The sequence below is a fragment of the Cherax quadricarinatus genome, chromosome 57 (genome assembly GCF_038502225.1).
Source record: "Cherax quadricarinatus isolate ZL_2023a chromosome 57, ASM3850222v1, whole genome shotgun sequence".
In the NCBI taxonomy this organism is placed as follows: Eukaryota; Metazoa; Arthropoda; class Malacostraca; order Decapoda; family Parastacidae; genus Cherax; species Cherax quadricarinatus.
Window position 1 is genome coordinate 5,922,420 of NC_091348.1, and position 18,564 is coordinate 5,940,983.

Sequence of the window (18,564 nt, forward strand, 5' to 3'; positions counted from 1 at the left end):
CTGCTGTGTGTCCATCTTTCATGTTAGTAATAAATGAAAAAAAAAAAGTTTGCCACGAGGCTAGTGCCTTACCTTTGATGAGTTCCGAGAGTTTTTCTACTTCCGGAGCCCGGCCATAGGCCAGGCTCGTCTCGTGCTATATATTCTCATGCATAAAAAGACTATTGTAATATACTAGTGCATATATGCAATTAAATGTCATCAAAATCTCTCTCCCCATCTCTCTCTCTCTCTCTCTCTCTCTCTCTCTCTCTCTCTCTCTCTCTCTCTTCCATCTTTAGTATGTAGGTAGTTAAGAAATATTATGTAAACCAAATATCTCTCCTCACTCTGGAGCGAGAGATATGGGAGGAAGTGCAGAATAAACCCAGTGAAAAGCAGGGGTGCGATGAGCATCATAAGGGAACACTGTATCAACATCTGTGACCCTAGATTATTCAACATCTTATCAGAAACACAGCTGGAACAAGTGTAGAAGTCTTCAAGAGGAAACTGGACAGGTATCTTCACCAGATGCCAGATCAACCAGGCTGTGACGGATATGTGGGGCTGCGGATCACCAGCAGTAACAGCCTGGTTGACCAGGCTAGCACCAGACGAGCCTGGCCCATACCCGACTCGGGGAGTAGAAAGACTCGAAATTCATCAAAGGTATTTCGAAGGTACATAATATTATCTTGTTCTCGCTCCAGTTCATCAGCTGTAGTAGCTGATGAACCTGTCATGGCATACTGTAGTAGCTGATGAACCTGTCATGGCATACTGTAGTAGCTGATGAACCTGTCATGGCATACTGTAGTAGCTGATGAACCTGTCATGGCATACTGTAGTAGCTGATGAACCTGTCATGGCATACTGTAGTAGCTGATGAACCTGTCATTGCCTTACTGAAGTCTTCCAGCTCAGGCTGACACATTTCAGCACTATTTATGAGCCTCATCCTGCGTGACAGGGAAACAGAAGACTGTAGCAACACTGCTGATACATCCAATTTTGGTAAATAAAGAAAAACGCGAGACTAAGTGAGCGAGTGTGAGCTTGTTAGCACAACAGTGTGTGTGTGTGTGTGTGTGTGTGTGTGTGTGTGTGTGTGTGAGGAGACTAAGGTACTTTGACTTCTTTGGGTTATCCTAGGTAATTTATATTATGTATGGTAATTGTACTTGTGTATGCCTGTGCCTAAATAAAGTTACTTAATCACTTAAGAAGATATTTCATGCTACAGAAACTGTCACTTAGAGTGGAACCTTATAACGACGTATCGACCCGTCTTGGACCACTGTCAAGTCACAACTGAGGCGAAATAATTTAGACCTCTGAAAGACAATGTGGTGGGAGGCTGTGGTAGTAGCAGTAGTAGTGGTATGGTTACAGCCACTGTTGTAACTTCATATTCTTCATATTTACCATGCCTTCTCTCTCGAGTGTTAATGTTTATCAGCAAGCTAGACACAAGTGTTACACGTCTTTCATAACAGCTTTCAGTTAAGAGTAAATGCGTCATATACTAATTTGTTTAATGGTTTAAAATAATTTAATCTACACTTGGAAACTCCCACAGGAAATGGTCCCGAATCTGCACATAGAAATCACTCCCTGCAAAAGATTTGGCAGGCGATGCCATTAGTACACTAAGAGAAAACACTAAGTGTCCCGTCCCAAGACTGTTCAACAAACTCCCACGAGGCATAAGGGAAATTACCAACAGACCCCTCACTGCCTTCAAGAGGGAGCTGGACAGATACCTAAAGCCAGTAACCACTCACCTGGGCTGCGATTCGTACGTTGGACAACGTGCGGCCAGCAGTAACAGCCTGGTTGATCAGGCCCTGATCCACCGGGAGGCCCTGGTCAAGGACTAGGCCGCGGGGGCATTGACCCCCGGATTACCCTCCAGGTAGACACCGAGGGAAAGGAGGGAGAGTAGGACACATCCCAGTAATGGTCAGAGCTTGTACGGCCTCGCATCATCCTCTTCGTCTGATTTGTAGTTTTGTTACATATTATTGTGAGTGTTATGTGGCTTCGTGGCTGGTAGGTGTAGGAGGGAGGGGAGAGGTGAGGTCTACCTGGAAGTCGTTCCGAGGGTCAACGCCCCCGCGGCCCAGTCCTTGGCCAGACAGGTGCAGAGGAGGTCCACGAGGAAGATGAGGATAAGGGCAATTGGGGGGGGGCTCGGGAGGGGAAATCTGAGAGGGGTGAGGGTACAGGAAGACCTGAAATAACTTAATGTCAAGTAGCATTGTTTATTTTGATAGAGGGTTCCTTCCCCAGGATGCCGCCCACAATAGCTGGTTAACACATAGGTACTTATTTCATGCTAGGTACCAAGGGCAGCGCAAAGCTAGTAAGAATCTTGCAAGAAAGAGTAAATGAACTGAAAAAGGAAAGATGAAGAGAAGTGAGGTAGAGTGGTGGGGAAAAAAAGAGAGACGAGGCCGAGAGGTGTGAAGTGCAGAGAGAGAGAGAGAGAGAGAGAGAGAGAGAGAGAGAGAGAGAGAGAGAGAGAGCAAACACTTGATAAAGTCTAGTCAGTTAACTAGTAAAACTAGGAATTTAAGCTGAATAATCAAGCTGGCAAAGAAATAAGACGAAATCTCAGCATATTCTCCATCAGGGCATCAGCATTTTATTACTCAAAGTTAACCAAGAATTATAGTTTAATCTTCACAGCAGAACTAGCTTTCTGTGGATGCAATGAATCTTACATTAAAAAAAATAGGTGGAGCTACTCTACATGTTAACAATAAATACCATGCAGTTGAAATACACAAGCATAATAAAGAAGTATAACGAGAGAGAGAGACAGACAGACACAGACAGAGAGAGAGAGCCGACAAGTTCCACTATGTAGCGTATTATCCCCTGAAACAAGGCCAGGAAAAACAATGCCTCTTGCATGACAAAATTTACTTAGGAACAAAGAGGCAGTAATAGTTTCTGACTGATACCCCTAATATAAACTGCTGGAATACCACTGATATAAACTGCTGTAATACCCCTGATATAAACTGGAACACTATTGTGAAATCAAGGAGCTACCAGACATTCCATCATGACAGAAGAGCTTACTGACGCAAATTGTCATGTCTACCATTCGTTGGTAGACATAACAGCTTAAACAAAAAGGCACAATACCGTGACTGGAACAATACACTGATAACCCCCACATAGAACAGAGAAGCTTACGACGACGTTTCGGTCCGACTTGGACCATTTACAAAGTCACAATAACAAGAGATGAGGCAGTATATATAGGCCAGCTGATACGCACGGGCCAATATATACTGCCTCCACCTTTGTTAGTGTGACTTTGTAAATGATGCAAGTCAGACCGAAACGTCGTCGTAAGCGCCTCTCTCCTATGTGCGGGTTATTTGTGTTCATGACACGTTTGTTCTTGTAGTGACTACAGTGACCTTGTGGAGTTATGGAAGGCAGAGGTGTACCTGGGGAACAAAAGCTACAACGCTACCAGATTCAAAATAAACATAAACGCTGTTATCCGAAATAAAATATGATTGAAAAAAAAAATATGAATCGTAATAACACGATTACAAACAAATCATTGAACGGGTGGGGCTCGAACCTATGATGAACGAGTCCTAAAATTCACTGGTCAGTGGTTGAGCACACTGGCCTCACCAGTTTTATGATTTGATTAAAACAGTGATAATTCGCAAACACACAGCGGCACGAGATATTATTATAACGGAAGTAGGAACTGAACTAAATATAATTAATACAGATAAAACTCCAACAGATATTATATAAAAATTTCAGATATCAAAAAGGATAATATACCATGAAAGTTAACCTGAGAAAACGACAAAACAAACCTGAGTGAATGGCAAAACAACTAGATGAGATCACGGATAAAACAAAATGTATACAAGAAGTTGGAAATCACTGGTAACCTCGAACATTATATTAAAAACAAGTGGCTACACAGAGAAAACAGAAGATGGGAAATGTGTTAGGTAAATGGACACAGGTGCAACTCGTGGGACATTTTTATTGTGCAACGTTTCGGTCTCCAGGAGCTTTGTCAAGCCCAACCTATTTTTATGCTACCCAAGTCATAGCTTTTATAACCATTTTACTCATGTACCAGCCGACTTTTCTACCACATGTATCACTATTACTACTACTACCTCCACTTGTATTACAACTAATACTACACCTCACTCAAAGCCTATATATGCCCTCTGTGTCCATGTATTGTTTGTAATGGCTTGACAAACCTCCTGGAGAGTGAAACGTTGCCACAATAAAATGTCACAGAACGGAAATAGTAAAGAGGAATATGAAAAATGGATCCCACATAACATTACACGTAACCCTCAAGAATTCTTCATATACCTCGGGGAAATATTAAAAAAAAATAAAGCAACGATAGGATTTTTTTAATTATTGACGAAAAAAGACTAAGAACAGCAGAGACGTTTAAATGCTCCACACATGAAGGGAAGGAAGCCAGTATATATACGAGAGGAGGGCGGGGCCGGGAGAACAAAGACGGTAGTAGCAGAGTAGTGGAGGTAGTTGTAGCAGTAGTAATAGTAGTAGTAGTAAGAGTAGTAGTAGTAAGAGTAGTAGTAGTAAGAGTAGTAGTAGTAAGAGTAGTAGTAGTAATAGTAGTAGTAGTAAGAGTAGTAGTAATAGTAGTAGTAAGAGTAGTAGTAATAGTAGTAGTAAAAGCAGTAGTAAGAGCAGTAGTGATAGCAGTAAGAGTAGTAGTAGTAACAGTAAGTAGTGCAATATGGGCAGAGGTAGTAATAAGAAGGGAGTAGTGGTGGTGACACAAAAGTCAAAGTGGAGTGTAAGCAACGCAATAATAGCAGTAGTAGTAGTAATGGTAATGGTAATGGAGGTAATACAAGGGCAGGAGAAAGAAGATAAAAGAGCACTGCAGGAGAGCTAATGGTCCACGAGGATGGGACAAAAAAAAAGTAGGGGTAAAAACTCATAGGACAGAAGTCACCCAGGCAGAAGAAAGGAAAAGTAAAGGAAATAAAGGAAAGGAAAGGATGAGATAAAGATCAGGTCAAGCCACGAGTTTTCTGAAGTTTGGGTCTCCCTTACCTTCGTGCTTCTGTATAATTAGTTTATGGTTCGAAACGTCGTCCCAAGTTTCTCCTGTGTTCAGGTTATTTGTGTATTGTTCCAGTCACGGTATTGTGCCTCTTTATTCTTAGAGAAACTTCATGGCTTAAATTTATAACAGAATCATCAACAGGTTGCAGCTAGTGGTACTGAAGGGTACCAGTAGCTGCAATAGATACCCAGGAGTTACTGTAGTCTATGGGAGCAACCCAATAAAAATAAGCCACTGTTCTTGGCTTTACTGGGTTATCCAAAATATCTTATCCTACTTAAGACTTATCAGGAGAATTTTTTTCAGTTTCTCCATATATACACAATTCCACCATCCATGAAAGCATTTTTTTTTTTTTTCATATTTTTTTATGAAAATAGTTTCTTCTTACAAACAAAATACAAGAATTAAAGATAGCCGTTTCTCCTCACAAAAAAAAAGAGAGAATTCCAGAATTCAAGATAATCACGCTGAGTTATAGGTCCACACTTCGTGAACCATTCCTTCCTCCCTTCCTCCTTCACTTCCTCTATCTCTCTCCAGCCAGGAATTGTTTCTACCCATGCTACCCGGCGGCGGCGGCGGCGGCGGCGGCAGCGGCAGCAGCAGCAGCAGCGGCGGCGGCGGCGGCGGCGGCAGCAGCAGCAGCAGCAGCAGCAGCAGCAGCAGCAGCAGCAGCGGCAGCAGCGGCAGCAGCGGCAGCAGCAGCAGCAGCAGCAGCAGCGGCAGCAGCAGCAGCAGCGGCAGCAGCGGCAGCAGCGGCAGCAGCAGCAGCGGCAGCAGCGGCGGCAGCGGCGGCAGCGGCGGCAGCGGCGGCAGCGGCAGCAACAGCAGCAACAGCAGCAGCGGCAGCAACAGCAGCAGCTATAACAATAACAATAGGGACAGAAACTACTAGATAAAGTCATACCAGCACTCTCGACAGCCATAACAGCCACATTAACAACTTTTATAGCACTATAACAACCACAGAAGCAGGAGCAATGAAAGATACAAGAATAATGGCAGCTGCAGCAGCAGTGGTAACAACAGAAGCAGGACCAGCAGCAGCAATAAAAGAGGGAATAGGAAGCACCGCAGCAACCACATATTCTGTAGCCAAAGCCACAACAATTATATTAGCAACAGAGACAGACAGCAACCAAAACAGAAGCAGCAGTGCCCTGAGAAATACAACATTAAAAGCAACAACCTCGGCACCAGAAAGCACCCCAACAACCACACACCTGCAGCAGCACACTCAACAGCAGCAGCAACATTCACAACATTCGTATCAGCTACAACAGCAGCAGTAGAGGCACCTGGCCTTACATAGTAAACATGGGCGTAGCCAGGGCTACATCACTGCCCTCACCTACTCTCACCCGCTCCTACCAACGCCCACTCCTGCCCACGAGCTACCGCTCACAGCAAAAGCCTGAAAGTAAGTGTCGGAAGATCTTGCCTCTCAGGAACACCAAAATAACAACAACCGCAAGGAAAATGCTAGACTGGATAACTTGAACCTTCAACAGGAGATGCCAAGTCGGTGATGGTAACACTGTCAGTATACTCCACTACTGTATGTGAACAAGACAAATCAGGTTTTGACAGTGAAGATGTTTCGTCCACCAGGGATTTTATAAATTCACAGGAAATTATAAAAATCCCTGGTGTGCGAAACGTCTTCACAGTTAATGCCATTTTTTCACATTGTGTCTTTTTTTTACACAAAAACCAATGACGATAACGTTAATTTTTGTACACTAACATCCAACTTAAGTCATGCAAAATTTGAAGGTTAGGTAAGGTTTGTTACGAAATAGGACAAGTGTTTCCTGACGTGGGTCTTAGTCACTGGAGAAAATACGAAAATCTACTAGCAGCAGCAATTCAAGCCCTTTCAAGTATCATGAATGAAAAAAAATCACAAATTGTACTCCATGGAGCACTGGCGAGAAAGATATTACTTAATTGCTGCTTGGGAAATGCTGCAGGAACTGGTTCCAAATCTGTACACTGAAATGAGTCCTCACTAGAGAATGATGGAGGCATGTTTGGCAGTGCGAAATACCTCCAGTATAAAGCAGGGTAGCATTATGTACAACAAAAGATAACTCAATGAGTAAACTAGGCTTTAAAAAAATCATTTGCCAGTATCCAAGGCTTTAAAACATCCTCTTCATTTAAAATGATATTCAGTATAATAAAAACTTTAAAAATAATGCTAAGCTAAATATATTCTTAATAAAGCACTGATAATAAAACTCGTCTGGAATGTTGCTGTACAGTAACGCCGTTTAAGGCAAATGACATTTTAGCCCTTTAATATATGTTAAAAACATTCATTACTTGCATCCACTTATCCATTCTTTCGTTTACTACCGTTTCATTCATTCACTGATACATACATGCATACATTCATTTTTCATTAGTGTATTTATCCCCTCACTCAGCCATCCACCGATTCATCCGTTCATTCATCAACTCGTTAACTTCTTTATCCTCACATTAAGCTATCCAACCACTCTTCCATTCATCCACTCTCTCCTGCATCCATCCACCCACTCACACATTCTACACTCGTGACTCGTTTGAGAGCACTAAAGCATCTGTCTCTACCAAAAGGCCGTGTAGGATACAACGTAGTGTGTATTGGGGAAAATATTAAAGGGATTCGTTGCAAACCTCTAGAGTGAAATATACTCAGTACTTCTACCCCCAGGAGCAACAGGCACGGTACTCTCTGCAAATATTTTATGTGAAATTATTATTATTACTAAATAAAAAGGCAAAGTACAGTGATTGGAACAATTTACAAATAACCCACACATAGGTAAATGAAACTTGTGACGACGTTTCGCTCTAAGTTTTATTTTATGTGCGGGTTGTGTATTTTAATTATTATTAATAATATTAATGAAAATGCACTAATTATGCAAGACTTACATGGCAGAGAACAGCAAAGACGTTACAAAAAACAAATATATTACAAAGGTAAATTACAATTATACGAGTATCAGGAGCATATAATACAACATTCGTTTCTAGTTAAAACCTTCAGGGCAGCAAAATACAAAGACATCCAGAGCGGAGAACGAGGCGAAGCTCACGAGGCACCATTCACCACATGTGCGAAATGCTTTCATGGTTAGAGTCAATAACTGGGTCAAAAATACAGGGAAAAGCATCAACAGGTACCAACAATTACCAACAGGTGGGCAGGCATGCAGGCAGGCACGGAAGGTCTGGCTGCTGGCCAACTCTCCCACAGGTGGCCAATAAGGTTCCATCTGCAGCCAGCGTCACCCCGGCCCAGGACAGAACACTCTCCATCACTCAACCGCAGCGACAACATTCATTATAACACCAACGTCTAGCACTTACGTATTATGCACTTCACGTGCACCCGTGGACGGCAGCCATACAACACATGACTATCAGACAAGTGCTAAGAATGTACTCCCGGTACGTTAATTTATACCTTTGGAACCTCTGAGGAACTTTGATGAGTTCCGAAAGTTTTTCTATTCTCGAACTCAGGCCATTGGCCATAAATTATTTACGAATGCACATATAACGTCTACATTACTCACCAAGTCAATAATTAAGTGAAAAAATTCCATTTTGATAACTGCATATTTAAAATATAACATCATTACCATCGACTGGAAGAGGTAAACACGTACGGCTATCAAATTCCTGGAAATATGAATGATAGTAAAGTTTAATCCATTGATGAAAAAGGCGTTTCTGATTCCTCAGATCAAGAGCCCTTCACCAGCATCATCCTAGAAAGGAATCGTACTTATAATAAAGCCTAGCTGTTACGTTACTGGTCAATGTGTTTAATCACGTGCTTCTCCGTATTTATCTGAGATGGTTATGAATATGGCAAATGCAATACTTAGGTACTTTTACTGCCCAATGAAGATACCTTATAAAGATACTAAGTGTGTCATATTCATCAACTTATCGGTATTGTATATCATTACCATGGTGGGTTTTAGGTCAACTAAACATATGTTATTGTTGATATTGTTATCCTAGTGGGTTATATATTAACAGAAACTATGTTCTTTTTTATATTAATATTAGCATAGCCTATTATAAAGACTAAGTAAAGCTTTGTTTTTGTCGATATCCTCGTTATCATTTCGAGTTATAGATCAACAAAAGATTCGGATAGCATTAATGTGGCAATCTCTTCTCAATAATGTTAGATAATGCAGATACACCAAAGATGTAAACTGTTTCAGTTATTGACTCATTTATCAAAATTCTCATATCGGGATAAATCACTAAGAGATGGAATCCACAATGATTCCATAATAAATCCTTTCTAATTAATTTTTGGATATCCATATCCGGCTTATTTAAATGCGTCATTCGAAACAGAGTTAAGAGTGAAGAGGAATAACCAGGAGCTATGAACTGACACCTGCAAAAACAAAATAAGCATGTATAACTGGTGAGTACAAATGGTGAGTACAGTTAGTAATCACAACTACTGAGTACAGCTAGGCGAATATTTACAATAGTTATTACCAATGTATGTGACATTCGGCAGCCGTGTCCCAACTCTTCAAATTCAATCAATTCCTGGTTATTGCAATATAATTATATTAAAATATAACCAATAATTCCAATAATATTTGCTTTTTGGTTTGCGATTAATTTTGCTGTTTGTTTATTTCACTATTTGCACTGTAACTTTTCTCCTCCTCCTCCCCCCTTTATTTTGTTCCGCTTAATTATAACTGCTGAAGAGAACCCCAGCAGGGGGTCGAAATATACAGATCAATTAATTTACAGGGTTTATGTCTCCATGTGGGTTATTATTGAGCAGCGAAAACAGTTCATTACGTTTTCTTTGGTTATTTGCGCAATTGTTATTGTTATTTTGTATATTATTATTATTATTATTATTATTATTATTAGACAGACACCCATATATGTAACGTTAATGTCGAGGCAGTTTCCCTACCTCACCTGGACTATCTAGCATTGCTTCCCCAGAGCTAGAAAGATGCACCCCAGTCTTCACAGACCCCCAGCCTTTCCAGACACCCCCAGCCCTTCCCGACACTCCCAGCCCGTCTAACCCCCACAGCTCTTCCAGACACCCACAGCCCTTCCAGACCCATCCCCCAGCCCTTCCACAACAAAAGTTCATCCAGGCCCCGGCCATTCCAGACCCTATCTCTTGCCTATGTGTAACATCTGCCATTTAATTTGTCCCAGATGTCAATGAATAAGAGAGAAACGTCCTTGCAGTACCTATCGCACTAGCAATTTGAAAAAATTACCCCAGACAATGTTCATTGCCCTCCCGTCACTTGGTAAAATGCTAAGATCGATCTCTCTCCTGACCCAATTTACTCCGTAGGAGTTCTGTACTTATCAAACTCGTCTCTCCCACTGTTCCTGACATCACTGCCTCCAACAATGAGGCAGATAATGGGTTAGTTCCCATTACCTGATATGATATTATCCGATCTGATATCCACATCCCTCATCCAAACCCCAGGGAAACATCCCCAACCTACCTCCTCTTACTAACCACATAAAGGATGTACTGTCCATATATTGGGCATTTACAAACATTATCTCTCAGTCCACAGCAGGATTCGAACCTGCACACTCTGCATCAAAGTACGTAGAAGTTTGACAGATCCCAGATAAATATGGGCAGTGTGTGCAGGTTCGAATCCTCCTGTGGCCCTAGAAATAATGTTTGTAACTAGTTTTGCCCGTTTAGGAATTAAGCATAATGGGCATATTGGTGAGTACAAATAGAAAGCGCGACTGTTTCGCGCTCAGCAGACGGAGGATAAAGCCTCCACCACGTCTTGTGCTGAATGACTCGTGTGGGTTTAACACACAACACGAATTAAACTATCATACACCTCCCCGCTCACATCATGTACCTTCCTGCTCACATCATGCACCTCCCCGCTCACATCATGCACCTCCCCGTCAGTATGTTTTTTTTCCTCCTTCAACGCCTCCCAGCGAGACGCTAATTTCATTTTTTGTTGCTACCTCCAACCTTTTTGAACGTTTATATCTGTCACTTTTTCCCTGTTGTATCTTCTTCCTCCCTCTATTGTCCCTATTTCTTCTCTCTCTCGCCCTCCCTCCCTCTCTGGTGTCAAGGGGACAGACTAACATCAGGGTCTCCGTGACTTATGGTTTACGACACAGGTCACTCCACCAGCAAAAATGTAAATGTTTCTATACATAACTTAAGGCTTTTCTTACAGACTCAATACAAATATACACATCTATACAATATCATTATATTACTGGTGTATAATATACACACAATTGTAAAATTTCATTATATTACTGGTATACAATACAAATACACACAATTATACAAATTATATTACAATTATACAGTCACATTATATTCAAGGCAGCTGAAATCGCAGATCTAAAGAATGTACAGAGAACCTTGTCAATTCCTCTCAGTTTCTCTTTCACTTTATACGTAATCATGTCGTCCCTATCCTTCCTGTTTCCCAGTGTCGTCAGGTTGATTTCCTCTAACTTCTCCTCATAGGATATACCCTTTAACTTCGTGACTAGTCTTGTTCTAAACTTTTACACTCTAATTTCTTGACGTGCTTGACTAGATATGGGTTCCATACTGGTGCTGCATACTCCAATATGGGCCTTACGTACACGGTGTACAGTGTCATTAATGACTTCTTACTTAGATATCGTAACGCTTTTCTTACAATTGTCAGGTGCCCATATGCTACAACAGTTATTTCTTTGATGTGCATCTCACGAGATGTGTTCGGCATGATGTTCACTCCAAGATTCTTTTCGTTGCATAAAGTTTGCAGCATGTACTCCGTCTACGGTCTACTTTGTCAGTCCCCATGCTTCGTGACCTGATCCTCTTCCACTTTAATTTTCCGCATTAGCTTCGCGTCGTCTGCAAACAGGGACACATCTGAATCTATCCCTTCCGTCATGTCATTCAAATATACAAGAAACAGCACCGGACCTAGGACTTACCTTTGTGGAACCCCACTCGACATATGTACCCACTTTGACACTGTCGCATACCATCACTCGTTGTTTCCTTCTTGTCAGGTATTCCCCGATACATTTCAACGCTTCTCCTGCCTGCTTCTCTAGTTTTTTGTAAACGTACGTACGTGTGTGCGTGCATATACATACGTACGCATGAACTCTCAGAGTTCCATTTGTAAGAGTCTATTCTTGCCTCCTGTCCCCAGTTTCAAATTACTTTCTTTAGGCTCTTGTCATACCCTCTCCTAAAACTTTCTCCTGAACACAATTCACGTATGTGCACTCTCTCTCTCTCTCTCGCTCACACACACACACACACACACACACACACACACACACACACACACACACAACGGAAAAAAGGGTGTATACGTGCACATAGAGCACAGGGAGTGCAGATCATGCAAGAGCGTGCACTATCTGGCTGGCCACTGCAAGAGCGGCTATTAATACTGAAGTCATGCTTTCCTCCCATGCAATTTTTACCTGTCTATTACTGGCCCTCAGTAACCACGAAGGGAGGGAGGGAGGGAGATGTAGGGAGGGTGGGGTGGGAGTAAAAAAAAAGGAAGGCAGAAGACTTTATTCCTAAATAATGCGCTTAAAGTCAGTAGCCGACCACCCGGGCTGTGGTTCATACATTGCATTACGTGCGGCCAACAGTAACAACTTGATTGATCAGGCCCTGATGCACCGGAAAGCCTGGTCAAAGGCTAGGCCGCGGGGACGTCGACCCCGGAACGACCCTACAAGTAGACTCCAGGTAGACAGGAACGAGCGGAAGAAATAAAAACACTGATCTTAGAAACGTCCTCACAAAAAAATATAAAAAGCGCTAAACAAAAGCACCAATGAATACAAAGCATTATTTGTATATAAGCGTGTATTACAAAAAAAGATGTATTCGTACACTACGCAAAAAAAATAGTTTAGTTTGAGCCTACGCGTCAAGGTACGCGGGTAAGAGCGGTGCAAGACCCACTAGGTACAATTCACAAGGCAATCCAAAATTCATACAACAGCAAAACTAACAATTTAATAAAGAAAAAAAAACCACATCGCAAAAGTTGTATGGAGTTTTACGAAGTCATAATATAACGACGTTCTAGAGCGGAACGTTACGCCAATAAAAGTGTGTTTTGCTGTCTCTCTCATTCAGTTATAAGCAGTACGAAATCTGCGCTCAGGTCAAAAAAAAAAATCAGCGAACCGAGTGGATCAAGGCCCAGGAGAAGTACTCCACAATACTGCATCTAAAATTGTGTTCACCTACTTGTAGTAGATGAATGGGAAGGGGAAACACTGTCCCCTCAGTCCCATCCCACACCAGGACTCCAACTTTATAGACTAATCAATAAGGTTTTTTTTTTTTAAATAAATCAGTAGCAGCACGCAACCTAACATATGCATCATATCAGAAGCTGAAAATCAGTCAAAATTTCACATGGAGGGGATGAGGGAGCTGGTCAACGTACACGAGGCACTGTACTCAGGAAAGAACATTTTTGTCGCACCTGTTGACATTTTCACCTCGCCTGCTTACGTTTTTACCTCTGCCGTCAGTGGTGGCGTCAACGCGAAGTGGGGAAGGACTACTTCAGCTCCCATAATTTCCATCAGCCCCCGAAAGCCCCCCAAATAAAAAATAACAGCTTCAAGACACATTCTATAGTCCCCCCTTCCCATCCAGCCAGACTGCTGTCCCTAAGTCTCTCTCGGATAGAAATTCTGGAGCCACCACTGATTATCGTCGTTGTTGCCTCATCTGTCATCGTTTTTGTCATATCTGTCGTCGTTTTTCCTCACTAGATGACGTTTTTACCTCACTTGTTGCCACTTAATCTCATTTGTTACCATTTAACCTCACCTGTTGTTCTTTACCCTCGCCAGTTGTTGTTTTCCCTCACCTGTAAAAAAGGAGAAAATATTAGCTTTTCTCAAAATTGGTACACTTTTACAGAGCTAATAAGTGTCCAAAATAATCAGATAAAGGCGACCAGGGAATACAGACAGGAAATTACCATCAGAGAAACATGAACAAAACATTTTTGCCAAATAAATCACTGACCTTTACAAAATCGCTCATTTTTTAATATAAATTAATATAAACCACTGCAAAAAATAACTAATGTACCAGTGAACAGAAGCCTTTGTGTGCATATAAGTCACGCCTTTTTTCCCACAAAATGGCTTGGAAAATCACGCTGCGCCTTATATGCTCAAGGTCGGAGTCAAGGGTAGGCTTTGGGTTAAGAGTTAGCTTAAAGAGGGTCATTCACCCTTGAATGTGATTACTGACTTACCGTTATGATAGTTCTGTCGTGCGCCTTATATGCCGGTAAATATGGTCAATATGGACATCACACTCGGATCAGGAGTGTCCCAGGAACAGTCAAATGTCACACTACATGCCTGTCCACAGCTCAAAGACCTTCGCCACACCAGGAGCCAGAAACCTCCACGCTCTCTGGGTCTCTCAGTTTAAATTGTTTTACAAGGTACATCAAGCCAAAACAAAAAAAATTGCCAGAATATTTACGAGTATACATTGTGGTAAAACCAGCTTCATGTATCTTGTGCTGGGACAAACATTACAGCTCTCGATGAGGTAGAGGAGGTTACTGGGTTACTGCTGCTGGATTTATTTCAGAAATAAGGATCTTTGGACAAATATATATATGAGAATATATATGTTGAGCCGAATAGGTAAAACTGGTCAATTAGCAATAACTCAATTAAAATTCCTTTCTAAAATTTTCTCTTACACGTTTAAAGATATGTATATTTTTTCATTTATGTTAATGTAAAAATTAAAAATTTTGTACCAAAAGAGCCTTAGAAAACTTACCTAACCTTATAACAAGCGCAATTTAATTTAGCCTAATCCAACTAAATATATTTTAGACAAGTTTACAATAATGTAACAATAAACAATGAAATATATATTTTTCGTTAGGTTCAGAATGATTTTTGCGAAATTATTGCATACACAAATTTTCGCTTGCCTTATTCGGCAAGAAGAATGTTGCTATTTAAGCCAAAATCGCAAGTTTTACCTATTCGGCACGACATATATATATGTGTATATATGTAAAGCACCTAAACTACTGGGAATACCTGCAAGTCTTGAACATGTACTCACTGGAGTGGAGGAGAGAGAGATACATGATAATATATACCTGGAAGGGACTCGAGGGCTTGGTCTCAAATCTGCACACTGCCATAACAACATACTGGAGCGAGAGATATGGGAGGAAGTGTAAAATAAACCCAGTGAGGAGCAGGGGTGCGGTGGGGACAATAAGGGAACACTATCAACATCCGGGGTCCCAGACTATTCAACATCTTACCAGAAGATATCAGAAACACTGCTGGAACAAGTGTTGAAGCCTTCAAGAGGAAACTAGACAAGTATCTTCACCAGGTGCCAGATCAACCAGGCTGTGATGGATATGTGGGGCAGCGGGCCTCCAGCAGCAACAGCCTGGTTGATCAGGCGAGCACCAGACGAGCCTGACCCATGGCCGGGCTCAGAGAGTAGATATACTCTCGAAATTCTTCAAAGGTGTGTGTGTGTGTGTGTGTGTGTATATATATATATATATATATATATATATATATATATATATATATATATATATATATTATATATATATTACATACACACGATAAGCCACGGAGGAATGAAAATTTTCAGTTCAAGATCTCTGACACGTCTCTGTGTCATCAGGAGCTATGCAATGTTGCAAGAGAAGCAACAGGTAGACTGAGGGGGAAGTTTCCTCCAAGGAAATCTCCCTTCAACCCAAGATATTTAGGCAACAGTGTATCAGTAGATTACTAAGATGTGGGAACCAAGAGCTGTAGCTTAACTTTAACATTGTTACGCACAAGCCCTGCAGCCCAGGAGCTGCTGCTCGACCCTCACTAGTAGCAGCAGTTAACTCAAGAAGACACTCAACATTTCGTGTAAATGACCAACAATTTTAGCAATTATAAAACAGTTTCCCCACACGCTAAATTCTGAGTCAATATTCCTGACCTGCAACTGTCCGAACGTGACCTGCAGCTGTAACAAGGTGACCTGCAGCTGTAACAGTGACCTGCAGCTGTAACAGTGACCTGCAGCTGACTCAAGGTGACCTGCAACTGTCCGAACGTAACCTGCAGCTGTAACAAGGTGACCTGCAGCTGTAACAGTGACCTGCAGCTGTAACAAGGTGACCTGCAGCTGTTACAAGGTGACATGCATCTATAAGTGTCCTGTAGCTGTAATGTGGCCTGCAACTGTAAGGCGACCTGAAGCTTTATGTAGCCTGCAGATGTAACTACGTAACCTGCAGTTTATCTGTTCTAAAGTGGTCTTCCATTTAAACGAAAGTAATCAGGAGTACATGGTACACCAACCAGTCTGCAGTACGTGGTACACCAACCACCAGTCTGCAGTACGTGGTACACCAACCACCAGTCTGCAGTACGTGGTACACCAACCACCAGTCTGCAGTACGTGGTACACCAACCACCAGTCTGCAGTACGTGGTACACCAACCACCAGTCTGCAGTACGTGGTACACCAACCACCAGTCTGCAGTACGTGGTACACCAACCACCAGTCTGCAGTACGTGGTACACCAACCACCAGTCTGCAGTACGTGGTAAACCAACCACCAGTCTCCAGTACGTGGTAAACCAACCACCAGTCTCCAGTACGTGGTAAACCAACCACCAGTCTGCAGTACGTGGTAAACCAACCACCAGTCTGCAGTACGTGGTACACCAACCACCAGTCTGCAGTACGTGGTAAACCAACCACCAGTCTGCAGTACGTGGCACACCAACCACCAGTCTGCAGTACGTGGCACACCAACCACCAGTCTGCAGTACGTGGCACACCAACCACCAGTCTGCAGTACGTGGCACACCAACCACCAGTCTGCAGTACGTGGCACACCAACCACCAGTCTGCAGTACGTGGCACACCAACCACCAGTCTGCAGTACGTGGCACACCAACCACCAGTCTGCAGTACGTGGCACACCAACCACCAGTCTGCAGTACGTGGCACACCAACCACCAGTCTGCAGTACGTGGCACACCAACCACCAGTCTGCAGTACGTGGCACACCAACCACCAGTCTGCAGTACGTGGTACACCAACCACCAGTCTGCAGTACGTGGTACACCAACCACCAGTCTGCAGTACGTGGTACACCAACCACCAGTCTGCAGTACGTGGTACACCAACCACCAGTCTGCAGTACGTGGTACACCAACCACCAGTCTGCAGTACGTGGTACACCAACCACCAGTCTGCAGTACGTGGTACACCAACCACCAGTCTGCAGTACGTGGTACACCAACCACAAGTCTGCAGTACGTGGTACACCAACCACCAGTCTGCAGTACGTGGTACACCAACCACCAGTCTGCAGTACGTGGTACACCAACCACCAGTCTGCAGTACGTGGTACACCAACCACCAGTCTGCAGTACGTGGTACACCAACCACCAGTCTGCAGTACGTGGTACACCAACCACCAGTCTGCAGTACGTGGTACACCAACCACCAGTCTGCAGTACGTGGTACACCAACCACCAGTCTGCAGTACGTGGTACACCAACCACCAGTCTGCAGTACGTGGTACACCAACCACCAGTCTGCAGTACGTGGCACACCAACCACCAGTCTGCAGTACGTGGCACACCAACCACCAGTCTGCAGTACGTGGTACACCAACCACCAGTCTGCAGTACGTGGTACACCAACCACCAGTCTGCAGTACGTGGTACACCAACCACCAGTCTGCAGTACGTGGTACACCAAGCAGTCCGCAGTACGTGGTACACCAAGCAGTCCATAGTACACCAACCAGTCTTGGAGTGGACGCCACATTAATCTCACCTAATACCAATAAAAACCAGCTAACATTGACAACTTACAGAAGAATGAAATCTACAATACCATGATCAGAACAATTCACAGCTGACCATAATTCACAACTAACAATTTGAAGAGGAATCTTTAAAAAACATTTCATACTTTAAAAAAAAAAAAACATACCATGGGTAGGGTTTGAACTCGCTGTCAGAGAGTCTCAAAACTCCAGACCTTCGCGTTAGCCACGGTCATTACGATTTCGTGAGTCATGTTGACGGCTTTGAGGGAACTTGAGCTAGAGTTCGTCACGGCCATGCTAGCGGGCGATTCGTCTGTAAAAAAAAACTTGCATTTGTGGACACAGTGGTGCCTATGCTAACCTTCCTATGGTGTAGAAATATACCTAGTTGGATGAATCTTATGAAGCTAGCTGGCCCAGCGGCGGTCTGGAGTTTTGAGACTGACCGTGGGTTCAAACTCCACCCGTGGTGTGGTTTGTTTGCAATCGTGTCATTACGATTTCGTGAGTCATTTCATACTCTTATTGTACTAGGGTAGT

At 42.7% G+C, this 18,564-nt stretch overlaps 1 protein-coding gene across 9 annotated transcripts in view; it reads right to left on the bottom strand.

Moving 5' to 3' along the window:
• The window catches only part of LOC128693470 (sodium/calcium exchanger Calx), a 386,089-nt gene that overhangs the window by 279,811 nt on the left and 87,714 nt on the right, over nucleotides 1–18,564 (bottom strand). Inside the window, exon 2 of one of the 9 annotated variants that reach the window (XM_070097306.1) lies at nucleotides 13,995–14,034. The exons of the other annotated variants lie outside the window; for them this stretch is intronic. The gene's annotated coding sequence lies outside the window, so the exon portion shown is untranslated. The remainder of the gene's footprint in view (nucleotides 1–13,994; nucleotides 14,035–18,564) is intronic. 9 annotated transcript variants of the gene reach the window in all.